The sequence below is a fragment of the Neophocaena asiaeorientalis genome, unplaced genomic scaffold (genome assembly GCF_003031525.2).
Source record: "Neophocaena asiaeorientalis asiaeorientalis breed wild unplaced genomic scaffold, Neophocaena_asiaeorientalis_V1.1 scaffold385, whole genome shotgun sequence".
NCBI lineage: Eukaryota > Metazoa > Chordata > Mammalia > Artiodactyla > Phocoenidae > Neophocaena > Neophocaena asiaeorientalis.
Genome location: NW_020175013.1, coordinates 316,685 through 332,343, shown reverse-complemented (window position 1 = coordinate 332,343; position 15,659 = coordinate 316,685).

Below are 15,659 nucleotides of genomic sequence, written 5' to 3'. Positions count from 1 at the left end.
GCTGCCTTTAGAAATGTAGTGGTGAGGTGTGAGGGGAGAGGAAGTGTTCTATAGTCCTATGCTGGTTTCAGTCTTTTGGTGAGCCTATGCCTCTGGACTGTGAAATTTCACAGGTGTTTCTCTTTTTTTTTCTTCCTCCATAGGTAGGAGAGAATGACTGTAGGGGGGCTGGAGTTCAGTATTTCCCTTCTCCCAGGCCAGTTAGACTCTGATATTACCCCAGCGGGTTAGGATCTGGTTAACTTGTTTCTTTGGAAGTCAGGCCTTAAGAACAGAGTGCTCTGGCATATTACAAAACAGTTTCTTTTCCCCTTCCTCTGCCAGAAGCATGAGGGGATTTTTCTTTGATATTTGCTGTGAGAACCTGGTTAAGGTCCTGGAGGTAAAACTCATAAAAATGTGCCCCCCCCCAAGTACTGAGCCCCCCTGGAGATTTTAACTTGCAGATTTGTCCACTCTGAGCCTCTAGTAATTCGTCAACCACAGTTCTTTTTTCCTACCAGAATGTGGTTCCCAGAGAGGTTTCAGCTCATGAGTTTCTGTTCAGGTGAGTTGTGATTCTCTGTATTTGCCTGTTTATCTCTCTAGTTTTGGGAGCAGCAGTTTGCCTTGTGACCTCACTTCTTTAATGGCTCTAAGAAGAGTTGAATTTTCAGCTTGTTCAGCTTTTTACTTGTTATAATGGAGTGGCAACTTCCAAACTCATTACATGCAGAAACAGAGCCTATATCATACTTTAAATCCTCAGAGTTAAGAGTCTTTCATAAAATGTTGATTGATAGAGTGAGCTCCTGACAAGGTAGGTTTGTTAACCATAACCTAAGCTTCCAGAAAGAACAATGAAAAAAGAAGGAAAGAAGCAGCGGACAATTGTGTCAGGCAGGAGCAACCTCCTCAGACAGAAAAGGAATTGCTATTTTGTCAGGATGGCAGAAGGAGCTTGAAGTTTGGGGTTCTCTGAGTAATCTGATACACCTACATGTCTCCATTTTAATACCCAGGATGCCACTCTCTTCCAGCCGTTGTTCTGATTGTCCCATAAGAGCCCAGATGATATTTCAAATTAAATTGAATAATTTAATAATTTACAAAAAAATTATGATTGATTTTTTTTTAGTTATTTCAGCACTGTGAAAGCAAGAGATGAGAAAGTTTTTAGTAAAGTCACAGAAAGTCCCTGGTTCTTCATCCATGATTTGAGTAATGTAGAGCACCAAATTTATCAGTCTGTTACTTTAATCTCTCCAGTATACAGAGGAAGAGCTTTATGTCCTTTTTATTGTGCGTAGGCAGCAGCTACAAGATCTCAGAAGTCTTGCCTTCAGTCTATACTTTATTCTAGGGAATTATATTTGATAATTTAATTAACTATTTTATGTCTGCCAATTATGGGTTGCCAGAGTTGCATGACCACATATTAGTGAGATTTTCACTAATGTCAGATAACCATTTGCTAATTCTCATTTCCTTCAAATTCTGCTTTCTGCTAAAACTGTTGGTAATAATTACCACATTAGTGAATTTTCTTTATTTCAAGTGGCACAACCTGTTATAGGTAGTTTAAACACAAAATAAAGTCATTTTCAGATCAGATTGTATGTCAGGACTAGACAATCAAGTTTGGAGGCATTGTAAGGAGCAACACTGACAAATTATTTCACGGAAGCAATCCATTGAAGCCCCACTGCTGCCACCTAAGAACACAGTCACCAGAGTACATCTCTGTATTCTGGGCTCTTGATGTTTAAAGTTCTGCCTCTTCTCTCACTGAAGACTAGACATCTCTGTCAATCCCTTGTTAGAAAGTGGTGATTGCTTCCTCATATTATCTACTTTTGAATCAAGGTCTCACAGGGGTGTGTATCTGAATGGCAGAGCCTGCAACACGTACATGACTGAAAGCTGGAGAAGTGAGTTGGGGATTTCTGCTTTGGGGATACAGATTCAGAGGCAAAAACTCTCCAAGCATAAAAGAGATGTGCAAAAGGTTTAAGGCACCTGAAAAGCATAATACTTGTCTCCTGTATGTACCATTTTCTAACACAAAATTAATTATTCAAAGTAATATGTTTTCATCATGACTTTCTTGTACATCTTTCCCCATTCTGCACCCCTGGAATTTGTAGAGATCTTTCTTTTTTCTTGATGAGAAGAGGATAAGAATTAATTTATCCCTAAGATTGTTCACCACCTTCATCTTATTTGTTGCAGTAAGTCCACTTTCTTTCTAAAGGTATTCTTAAAATTTTAGACTTCCCTCATCCATTTTGGATTAGTTATTTTTCAGGCTTACTGCCCAGCTGTCTTTCCTCACATTTCTTCCATTTTCTCCTGTGGTTTAGTTGCCCTATTTGTTGGATTTTGTGTACCTTCTATCTTGGATTTCTTTTGTTTTTAATAGAATGTTCTCAATAAATTTCCTCAGAAAGAGTGCATGGGAGGAAAACTACGTTCTTCCATGCCTGAAAATCATTTCATACTTCCCTTTAACTTGATTAAAAGTTTGGCTTTGTGTAGAATTCTAGATTCAAAATTATCTTCCTTCAGAGCTGCAAGAGAAGAGAGACAAACAATGTAGAAAAATGAAAACAGGAGGATATTATACGCAGGTAGACCTTAGAGATATTTTGGGTTCAGTTCCAGGCCACCATAATAAAGCAAATATCACAGTAAAAGAAGTCCCATGAATTTTTTGGTTTTCCAGTGCATATGAAAGTTATGTTTACACTATGCTGTATTCTGTTAAGTGTGCAATAGCATTATGTCTAAAAAATATATACATACCTTAATTTTAAAATATTGCTAAAAAATGCTATTCATCATCTGAGCCTTCAGCTTCAGCAAGTCATAGTAGCAACATCAAAGATCACTGATCACAGATCACCATAACAAATGTAGTAATAGTGGGAAAGTTTGAAATATTGTGAGAATTGCCAAAATGTGACACAGAGACATGAAGTGAGCAAATGCTATTGGGAAAATGGTGCTGATAGACTTGCTCAGTGCGGGGTTGCCGCAAACCTTGGGTTTGTAAAAAACATAGTATCTGCAAAGTGCAATAAAACGAGGTATGCTGTACTGATTTCACATACTTTTTATCATCCACAATCCCATAGTCTCGTTCCTTCCTTTTTCCTTATAGGGCACAGCCATCTTCCTTCTTCCAGCACAAAAATATCACACCTCCCACAGCAAAGATAAAGTCCATTCAGTGTTCTTCAACTAGGGTCAATGCTTGGTTAGGAATCCGGGCTTCAACTCAAGAAGCAGAACCAGTTAGATAAATTTATATACACATACATACCTATATATACATACACATATTTATTGCAGGTAACTGGCTTACACAATCACAAAGCCTAGTTAAGCAGTCTTTTTTAAAGCTGTATCTGTCTCCACATCTGATACTGGAGCTTGAAGTTCATAGTCAGGCAATTAGGAAGGGAAAATCACAAGCATGAGCTGGAACCCCATGAGAATGTGCTGAAACCCCAGAAAGATGAACTGAAACTCATGTTCATTCTTGCCACCTCTGACTTGGTGAAAAGGGTATACAGTAGAAGTCATTATTGCAGAGCTAAACACACACCTTGCCAAGGAAGCAGAAAAAAACTGAAGGTGAATCTAGAAAAGGTAGAGAATTGCAGGTTACAATCCTGCTTCCTGCCTTTGAGATGAGTCAGCCAATCAGCAGCAATGTGGGTCAGTGACAAAATAGCTGCTTCATTTTTCTAGTTCTTCCAGATCTTGTGAGAATCTTCTTGTGGCTCACCCTAATTGGAAACTTACAAAAGGGGATACTGGGTAACGTAGTTTTCGACTTGGGCAAGTGACCCATTACAAAGCCATCACAGTTCCCCCAAAATGATAAATAGTTTATCCTGAGATTTTATCCACCACAGCTAGAAAAAAAGCTTTAGCAAGGGGCCATCAATATGATCTCTCCATATGTCTAACAGAATAGTTAAGCCAAAAATGACAGTGATAGGATTTTCTATATGGATCTGTTTAAGTCTGGCTTTTAAAATATCTGCCAATGGAAATCCTTTTTGTTTAATCCTAGTTTTATATCAGTAACTTTTGAATCATACAGCTTCCATTGGCTTAAAACCTTGAGCAGAACCATGATGTTAGCATATACATAGTTTTTCTCCTTTTTACTTGCTGTGGTAGAGGAACCATCTTTTGATTTATCTAAAAGTGTCATCACATTATTATCTGATAATTTAAAATCACAGTAAATTATAATCTCTTTAGTTAGGATACTAGCCCTGATTTCTCCTGCTCTGATGGTATCATAAGCACTAAGACTTTATAGAAGCATTAATAATCAAACTCACAGCTGGGTCTTGTCTACACAACCAGAGACTAATGAAAGTGAATTAAAGCTGAAAGCAATGGTTGGAATGGTTCTGGAATCATTCTGCTACTGCTTATATAGCCAGGGCCATTACATGGTGCTCCAAATGTGTAATCCAAAATGGAAGGGAAATGAGATTCAGCTGGTCTTCAAGAGACACAGGGGACCTGATGAAAGCATTGTAAACAAGCCAGTGGACTCCATCTATCACAAATTGTAAGACATTTTTTATTAAAACAAAGGCCCTGGCAGAGAAAGTGCCAAAATGCTGTTCTTTAATAATGAGATGGAGCTGATAGTTTGTTCAATTTACACATCAATTTGTTCAGAAGCTTTTTTTTGAAAGGCAAGAATGTTTGAATACTAATCACTTATATTTGAAAGGTGCCTAAATCTCCAGCCAGAGTGTATTGTGAAGAGATTAAAATGTTCTTAATTTGGTAAAGGCTGAATTTACAGCAGTGTATTTGGAAAGCTAAAATGTAATCTCCTATGGATAAGGCTGTCATTGAAATATCAACATGATCATTTTAAGGCCTTGACTTGTCACATCTTGCATTGGTTTTCATAAAAAACATATTTTCTTTCCTCTTTTTTAATTCTGAGAGTTGTCGGCACCACCCCTAGCCAAATAGGTTTTAGATAAATTTAATTTTACAAAAAATAACTTGTATGCTTTTACCAAAGTGATTTTATGGCTCAGTCTCTCAAGAGAGAACTATTTTAGTTGGTATTATGAAGCTAAATTTCTTGGAAAGCCTCTTTGAATACACTAAAATAGTAACTAATATATTCATTTTAAGAGCAAACCAGGTGTTGAGCTGTATTCAAAACAGGTAGCAGAGAATGGGAACTCGAGTATATTTACCCCCATCAGACTAATTAGAAACTATATGTATTTTATTTATTTCAGTATTTTTATGGATAACTCTTTCTTGTAAATTAGTGACTCAGGTGGATGCTAGGTCTCTAGAGGTGGTTCAGGATGTCACCAAATTTAATTCAAATTTTACTAAATACATTTATACTATTAAAAATGTAATCTAAAATATAAATGTGCTGTGTAGCATAGTTTAGCATATTAAAGATGATCAGTATGCTAATTTTATGTTGGATTTCTTCATATTTATGCAGTTTTCAAGGAGAAAATCTTTTCTTGCCAATTCTTTCTAACTGAAGAATATCCTAAGATTGCAAGATAAACTATTAAAAACATTCTACCATAATCACCCACTTGTCCATGTGAGTAAGTCCAAATTTTAAATGCCTGTGTTCATCAAAAACTAACCTTGTCATTTCATTTACTTTCTAATAAGTAAATATTATCCATTTATTCTACATTGTTAAATAATATTAATAAAATTCTGCTTTTTTTCTCTTGACTTTTGGGATCCCACTTAACATTTCTTATAAAAAAGGATTTATGCTGCTGGGAACTGAAAATTTATGTTTTAAACTCTTTTAATGTTGAGAAAGTCAGTTACTCCTCTTTAAGCTCAAGGACATGAAAAAGCCTCTCTTCCTGATTCCTTATGCCTTTGTTGCACTGGTTATACCCTCTGTAGTAGACTGTAGCCCTTTACATCCATTATAGCTATGTAATAGTAGGCTAATTAACCAGGGCTAGCAAATCAGTTCAGAATAACTGAGAGCTTTAGTGAGGAGGGGAGGCCATATTAACTTGAAAGCTCTTTTGCATAGGTATCCACCCAGTGCCTACAAAAAAAAACAGGAGGTTGGGAATTGCCCCTTCCATGATGCAGGTGTGCAAATGGTTATCAGCTGCCACTTGAGTCACACAAAATACCAACTGCTTTTCTGGATCTTACTCTCAGATAAATGAAGCCATAAGGACCTTGAGAAGGGATTCAAACCCTTCCAACCCCAGGACCTAGATAAAAATCCATTGCTTCTAGGGAAGGGTAGAGCAAAAGACTTCTCCCTTAGGGGAGAAGAAGGAAAATCACTTGGTCCCAGGCTCTGGCATCAACACAAAACAGAAGTCTGCTCAGTTAGAGCAGAAGCAGGAAATCTCACATCCAAGACCTAACACAGATACAGGTAGATCTTAGCTGTTAAAGAGAGGAGGAGCAAAAATGCTTAAAAGGCCTCATATCCAAGGCCCAGAACAGGCCCACACAATACTGAAGCTGAACAAGTTCAACAGAACTGAGTAGTTCCTTGCTGCACCATCATGAGCCCAGCAGTCTATTAAAGAATTAGAAAATGCTGTCTCTGTGGCACAGACATTCAGGACCTATTGAAAGCCAAGGGTGAAGTAGAAACACTGATAAAAATGCACTGGTATCTCAGGCCTTATACTAAGCACAAGGTAATAGAAGCCTATGACTGGAGGAATTTGAAACCTATGAGGCACAGACAGCTATGGGACAATATTGAAGAAACTAACATAGATGTGATTAAAATCTAAAAAGACCGAGAGAGAAAGAACAGGACAGAAGGAATATTTGAAGAAGTAATGGCCAAGAATTTCTAAAATTAGTGAAATAAAGTATTGAAGCTTAGAACAAATTAAAAAGAACAACACAGCACCTAGACACATTATAGCCAAACTTCTGAACACCAAAAATAAAGAAAATACCTTGAAAATATACAGAGGGAAAAAAAGGAATTATTAGATTCAGAGAAACAGGGATGGAAAAAGGTATTCCATACAAATGGAAATCAAAAGAAAGCTGGAGTAGCAATACTCATATCAGACAAAAGATTTTAAAATATAAAGACTGTTGTAAGAGACAAAGAAGGACACTACATAATGATCAAGGGATCAATCCAAGAAGAAGATATACCAATTGTAAATATATATGCACCCAACGTAGAAGCACCTCAGTATATAAGACAAATGCTAGCAGCCAAAAAAGAAGAAATTGACAGTAACACAATAATAGTGGGGGACTTTAACACCCCACTTACATCAATGGACAGATCATCCAGACAGAAATCAATAAGGAAACATAGGCCTTAAATGACACATTAGACCAGATGGACTTAATTGATGTTTATAGAGCCCTCCATCTGAAAGCAGCAGAATGCATATTCTTTTGTGCACATGGAACATTATCTAGGATAGATCACATGCTGAGCCATATAGCAAGCCTTGGTAAATTTAAGAAAATTGAAATCATATCAAGCATCTTTTCTGACCATAATACTATGAGATTAGAAATCAACTACAATAAAAAAAAAAAAAACTGTAAAACACAGAAATGCATGGAGGCTAAACAATATGCTACTAAACAACCAAGAGATCAATTAAGAAATCAAAGAGGAAATCAAAAAATACCTACAGATAAATGAAAATAAAAACACAATGATCCAAAACCTATGGGATGTAGCAAAAGCAGTTCTAAGAGGGAAGTTTATTGCAATACAGTCTTACCGCAGGAAACAAAAAAAATATCAAATAAACAACCTAACCTTACACCTAAAGCAACTAGAGAAAGAAGACCAAACAAAACCCAAAGTTAGTAGAAGGAAAGAAATCATAAAGATCAGAGCAGGCAGAAATAAATGTAATAGAGACAAAGAAAATAAAAGATCAATGAAACTAAAAGCTGGTTCTTTGAAAAGATTAGCAAAATTGATAAAACTTTAGTGGATTCATCAAGAAAGCACTAGGAAAGATAAAATTAAGGGTAAATATAGAAGACTTTTTTCTTTTAATTACTCTGAAAGATAATTAACAATTTAAAGTTTAAGGAGAACAGTGTATTTGGGGGTTATATAGCATCAGCGACTGGGTTTCTTATTTAGTAAGCAACATTAGTAAGAGGTAAAATGTATTTGCTGGTTGTCCCATCCCATGTAATTGCCCCGAATTTCAAATCCTGATCCAGGCCTTGAATTTTGTTTTTCTAATTTTTATTGGAGTATAGTTGATTTACAGTGTTGTGTTAGTTTCTTCTGTACAGCAAAGTGAGTCAGTTACACACACACATATATCCACTATTTTTTAGATTCTATTCCCATATAGGTCATTACAGAGTATTGAATAGAGTTTCCTGTGCTATGCAGTAGTTATCTATTTTATATATAGTATTGTGTAAGTTTATCAATCTTTTTTTAATTTATAAATTTGTTTTATTTTTGGCTGCATTGGGTCTTCGTTTCTGCATGCGGGCTTTCTCTAGTTGCGGCAAGTGGGGGCTACTCTTCATTGCAGTGCACAGGCTTCTCATTGAGGTGGCTTCTCTTGTGGAGCACAGGCTCTAGGCGTGCAGGCTTCAGTAGTTTTGGCACATGGGCTCAGTAGTTGTAGCTCGCGGGCTCTAGAGTGCAGGCTCAGTGGTTGTGGCACACGGGCTTAGTTGTTGTGCGGCATGTGGGATCTTCCAGGACCAGGGCTCAAACCTGTGTCCCCTGCATTGGCAGGTGGATTCTTAACCACTGTGCCACCAGGGAAGCCCTATCAACCAATCTTTATTTGACGTATAAATGATTACAGTCTTAACTACTCTTTCTAGTACTTCCTCCCCTAAAAATTACTAACATTAGGACATCTTCAATATAGTGTGTTAAATTGTTCTGGATAATTATAAATTGCATACTTGATTATGACAGCATGCTGACGAATTCAAATATCCCTGTGGCAAAAACATACATACATATTGAACACCATTTTATAAAAATCCATATTGTGCCTGATGGGACTCTGAGATAGGAATGGAAAAAATGGGGGCGAGCGCGAGCCCGCGGCCAGTGGCCTGCTGAGCATCACTGCAGCCGTCGGGGGCAGACAGGCAAGGAAACACCTGGTGTGAGCACCCTCTCCTGTGCACTGAGCTGGCCTGGGGGTCGCGGGACTTCCTGGGAGGGGCACTGGCACTTGCTGCCCCAGCCTTGGCCCCACTGCACCACATGCAGATGTGAGGCTGTGGCATCACTCCCATCTGGGCGCTGGGGCCCTAGAGGAAGAGGAGCTGAGTGTGCGAGAATGTGTGTGTATATTAAAAACAAAAAAGAAAATAAATGGAAAAAAAGATAATTGCCAAGCCTGTTATAGTATATCCATCCAACTTGCCCTGTTGTACTTCTTTTGTACAGTCTTTATCCTGTGAGTACAGCTGAAGTAATGGGAACCACCATGATTCATCCGCATAGTCTACTCTGTCTCCAGAAGATGCCTTGAGTTCTGGTACCACAGGACTGTTAGAGAGTTTTTGGAATCAGTACTCTACTTTCAAGCATTTGCCCAATTAGGGCAGTTATCTCGTGTTCCCTCCTGGGAATCCGTATTTCTTACAAGGAAACTGGAATAAGGTCATTAGCATGTTTCCAGGGAAATCAGGAGCCCCTTCTTCACTTGCCAGTGTGGAGTAATGCACATATCTCTGCTTCCTTCCTCCATCTTTCCCTCCTTTTCTCCTTCTCCTCCTTCCTCTTTCCCTCTCTCTGCCTCTCTCTCTTAGTCTCTGTCTCTCATCATTCTAGTCCAGTGGATAAACTTTGAGATGTCAGTCTGAAGATCACTGCCAGACATGGGAAAATCTCACCAGTTTTTAATATCCAAGTGATATACATGCATGAAGCTATGGCTTTGTCCTTGACTCTTTTCCTCTGTAAGTAGAAGGATTAAATGATGCATATTTTGTAACATATTTTTTATTTTTCTTTCTCTCTGCTAAACATTAACATCTTTCATAAATGCTGGTAAAATTTTCTTTGACAAGTTTAAGCTATTATTTGCACTTAGTAACACACTTTCAAATGCATTTTTGTCACAGAAATGTGGTTTTGCTTTAGAGAGACCATCAGTCCTAGTGATCAGGGGCTTAGATCAGGACCCCAGTTTCGTACTCCTAGCTCTTTTTGGAGCATTTTTCAGCAGTTTTAGTCTGCATTTGTTATTTGTCTGCCTTCTGCCAAAAGCTGTAGAAACTGTTTTCAACAATTTATTTAACCCCCAGGACACCATAGAAAGTAGTCCGTGTTGTGATCTCCATTTAACAATTGAAATTGAAGCTTGGATGAATTAAATAAGTTTCCTAAGATTACACAGCTAATAAATGATTTTAGGGGAGAAATGGCTTTTTTTTGTCATCAAAAATCAATTTACCCTCCTCTAATAATAGCCCTCACTTTTCAGATCATGTGTTTTTTAAGCTCTACAAGCCTGTGGTTGTCTTGGCTAGATTATACTCTGAGAGAATATGGAGCTTTAACCATTTTCCACCAAATAAATAAAATCATAGCATGAAAGAGAACGTGCCAAATGGTAAAGAAAATTCAGTCCTATTAGCACTGTTTGACCCCTGAATTCAGTTCTACCTGAATCCAGATTCCCCTGGTCTTTTTTTAGCTTTATTAAATACAACTGACAAATGAAAATTGTTTATATTTAACATGTGTAATGTGATGTTTTGATACACATATATATAGTGACATTATTTCCACAATCAAACTAATTAACATATCCATTACTTCACATAGGTACCTTTTTTTGTTGTTGTGAGAACATTTCAGATCTCTTAGCAAATTTCAAGTATATAATACAGTACTGTTAACTATGGTCACCATGCTGTACATTAGATCTCCTAAATTTATTCATTTCATATAACTGAAACTGTGAAAATATGGGAAATATACAATGGCATATTATTCAACCTTAAAAAAGAAGGAGATCCTGCCATTTGTGACAATATGGGTGAACCTGAAGGACATTATGCCTGGTAAAATAAGTCAGAGGAAGACAAATACTGTATGACTTCATTTATATGTGGAATCTAAAAAAGCCAAATTCATAGAAGCAGAAAGTAGAACCATGGGTGCCATGGGCTAGGGGTGGGGGAAATAGATGTTGATCAAGGGGAATAAAGTTTCAGTTATACTGAAATTTTTCAATTATTTGAACAAACAGATTTCTAAAAACTGCTTAGGCTACTTTAAACTGTGTTTTCTATCACTTGTAATGATACAGTATTGGAGCCAGGACTTGAGCCCAGATTTGCAGGACTCCAAAATTTTTGCTATAATCCATATGCTGTAGTGCCTCTCAGTGGGTGTTACAGTGAGGACAGAGGCGGAACTTCAAGGGAACCTTCACCAATATCTAGTGACTTACAAGTAAAAGATACTCTGTAATTTCCTTCTCTATTATTAATGAGAAAATTGTCTTTTACAAATTCAAATGCATCCAATTTATTGAGGAAGTACAAAATTATTAGACATCTTTCTCAGAAAGATGACCTATGAGTGACTTTTTTTATTACAAATGCCATTATACATTTTCTGTAGATTTGAGGCATATTTTGCTTAAAAGTCTCTAATAAAGAGAGATCTCAATGTCATTCTCATCTTTTTCCAAAAATAATCCTCTGATATGTCTCCATTTTTTCCCTAGGTCGAATTATGTAAATGTTTCTTAAAGGGAGTTACACATATGGCCCATTTGTTTTACTTCTTTCTAGTGCCAAGTAAATATATTCTAGTGATGGGAAAAATGACTCTTTTCTCCTCCCCTCCCCCTACTAAAAGGAAGTCACTTGATTCAAACTCTGGACCTGACCATGCATCTAAACCGTGAGGATAAATTGGAACCAAAGGAAAAAAGACTGCTCTCAAATACACAGCCTTTAACAAAGCTGATGAAAGATTCGTTTTTCACTTGGCAAGTGGAGAATTTGCTACTTACTATGCTGGATGAAAACATAGTGTGTGTTGATATTTGAGTGATACTCATACTTACTGACTCTGACATGAATAAAGTTCCTGTGATTTTTTTGCCATGTGCCCATTTAAAGACATTCATGCATTAGTGCCCTTGGCACAGAAATACCCAATAGCAAACCTTGTGCCTTATGCGCGATACCTACCTTAGGCACACTGCTAGACTGCTCCTGTGTATGGCTTCTCTGAAGTTAGTGCCAGCTACTTAGTGGGCAGTGAGTAAACACAGGGATAATTCTGTCTGAAAACAAGGCAGCAACATAAAGCAGCATAAATATTGGGCTGGCCAGAAAGCTCATTCAGTTAGTGAATATGCTGTTCAATAACATTCTTGGTGAAAATGAAAAATGTGTCTTTTATTTTTACTTAAAACCAAACGAACTTTTTGGCCAGCGCAATATAAAGTTGAGAGCTCTCAGAAAAAAGCCCCAAGACACGGAACTGCCTGATAAAACAGACTTAACAACTACCTTTGATTTCATTTGTATTTTTTGTCTTCAGACCACCAAATTTCAGCACCTCATTGCTGCTTTGAGCATCAGTTCTACCTCTGAGTAGGCTGAGGGGATCTTAAATTGTATTTTTCACAGTTAAAGACTAAATTTCACCTTGATGTTCCTTGAGCATGATAACAGTTCTGTATCTAGGTCAGTTTGAGGTATGGGAGTTGGGAGAGAGTAGAGGGAAGCTACAGAAACTTTGCAGGGTGGAATAGAGGCAAGAGGCCAAGACTTGCTTATGCAAAAGACCAATGGACACTTAATTGCCTGGAGACTTGTTCCTTAATGTTAACTTTGTACCCTTACCTAGGGGAAAAGGAGAATGGCACTTATTCATTGGCTTATTTATTGAGAGTCTCCTATGAGCAGTCACTAAAGTATAGGTAGTAGGGTAGAGGTTTAGAGCTCTAGAGTGGAAAAGAAGAAGAAAAGCTCAAAACAATATTAAAATGTGTTCTGTATCCCTAAGAAGTAACAATGAAGTGAGAAAGTGAAACATCAATAAATTTTCAAAGAATCAGTTGTGCAGCAAACATTCAGTTTGTTAAGTGTCGTCTGTCAAGGGTTGGCCAGGACTGGATCTTCTGTAGGATTACATAGTTTCAAATCCCATCATGGCTGTGGACCTTAGAAGGATGAGTCTGAACATCAAACAATTCACTGTGTTGTTCAGGTTCTGATGGTATTATGTATATAAAAAGTCTGTGAGTAAAAAGAAAGGAGGTGGAGGTAGTATGGCCACAGGAAGGATGAATTATCTAATGACCTTTCTTGGGTGAAGCTGTTGAGATGCTGAGCATGCTAAGAATAGTACATGCTAGTAATCTGCATTTCATTCCACAAAAATAAGTAATTTCTTATTAGAAAGTAACTTTAAATACAGTGCTAACCTTTAGGAAGGTCATCTTTGTTAATTCACAACAAATAAAAACACGAGCCATGACCATTCAGCACTTATAAAGTCTAAGTAATCTCAAATAAAATTACTGATTAGCTGAATGCTTAAGCAATTTTGGATTGCTGGAGTGAATCAAAGAATACTTATAATGTAAGCTCATTATTTTCACAAGAGAGAGGTGCTGATTTAATTCAAGTGTTCTCCAGTTCATTTAAATCTCACCTTCTTTTCTTACTTTGGATTACTAGATGCTTGTGCTAATCCCATTTGGTAAACTGCATCTAGTCTTGTAAATTTAACCTTTTTGTCAACTGCCTTTGCTATTAAAAATTCTATAACTATAAATCACTTGAATCGTGAGGAATCATTAAAAATGTTTTGCCCTTAATGTTGTACCTCTTCTCTCCATCTATAGTATCTCACAATATACAAAATAAGTTAGAAACTTATATATGATTTTAATATTTTTGATGGTTTATATATGATAGATTACATGTGATTTTATATTTATGATGGTTACTAAGTATGATGTAATTCATTCCAGGTTTAAGAGATATCATGGCTCAGTTTTAATTTTATAGTTTGGGATTTTTATGGGAGATTTGGGGGAAAACTTTAATATTAATCTCTTATCCTGCCATGTAATGTTTCCCTGATTATGGCAAAGAGGATATTTTAAATTACAAACATTGCTCTAAGAAAGAGTTCCCCTTTTTTCTGTAAAATACATGGAAGTTCACATGGAGGAATGCTGGATATTTGGATGTATCTCCTGGCTTTAAGATTCTCAGTTCCGGAGACCCATGATTACTCTATCTAAATCCATTTGGGAAAATACCTATTTCTCTGTTTAAGAAATTACTTAGGACTTTACAGTAAACAACATTGTGGCAGTGTATTAATTTTACCACTTGCCTTACCTCTGTTCTCTTAGACCATAGACAAGTTGTAAATATAGACTGGCACATTGAGTTCAATTGTTTAGGCAGATAGAGGTTATGATCCACCCTCTCCTCATTTTGTCTGCCCCCACCATATCAAAATAGCAACGGTTTGGGGCCTGAAGCTGCGTGGATCATTGAATTTGCTATTGCTAGGCAGAGATGCTGGAGAACGTCATGCATAATAGCTGAATATGGTTTACATGTTCTTTTTAATATGAAGTAATAAGAAACATAAATCCTTTAATTGTTTCCTATCTATTAGTGTCCTGAAATTTTTGATTCACAGCAAGTAGAAAAATCACAGTGAGGTTTGTCCCAGAATGAGGAGCAGCTTTGAAACAAAGATTAAAATCCCAAATGAGTGTCTTTCAATAATGTAATTCTGTTATTATAACCACTGCTTTGCCTCATAAGAATACAGTTATTCACTAAGGTTCTATAGAAGAGAGAAAAATAAATGTATAAATGTTTAGATTTATCCCATTTCATACCTCATCTAACATGGTTTGTTCTCAAATTACTATTAACATGGTGTTTTTGCTAGCACTCTTTCCCCAAGAGATTGAATTGTAGAGGTAACACTGATTGGAAGGAATTTCCATTTTAATGTAAGAACAGATTCTTGGATCTTATAATTAATAACGGTCCAATGTACACTGAGTCTGCACCAAAACAAAGGAAAAAAAGAAAAAAATGCAGTCTTGGGGAGACTTAGCCTTCAAATTTTTTTTTTTTCTATTTCAATCACCTGAAATTTTCAGCCAGAAGGAGAATTTTATTAAGATCTGAGTTATCTCTCATTTGATCTGGCCATCTATATACCATTGTCATTTCAAATATCCATTTCATTTTGAGTATTTAGGTTTTGTTTACATGTACATGACAAAATTTAGGACATTGTTAAAATATTAAGCTGGCTGGCTTTACATCATAGCATAGTTGATTTGATCTATTGTGTTGTTTAATTTAACCAAAAACCAAACTATTAAAAACAAGCATGTCTAGAGTAGCTTTTAATTTTCTCAGAAAACTTGACTATTTTCATGAAATTGCAGAAACTTGCAATATTCTTTCACACCTCACTTTTCTCATTTAAAAATGAGCAAAGGAGGCTTCCCTGGTGGTGCAGTGGTTGAGAGTCCGCCTGCCGATGCAGGGGACACGGGTTCGTGCCCCAGTCTGGGAAGATCCCACATGCCGCGGAGCGGCTGGGCCCGTGAGCCATGGCCGCCGAGCCTGCCCATCCGGAGCCTGTGCTCCGCAACAGGAGA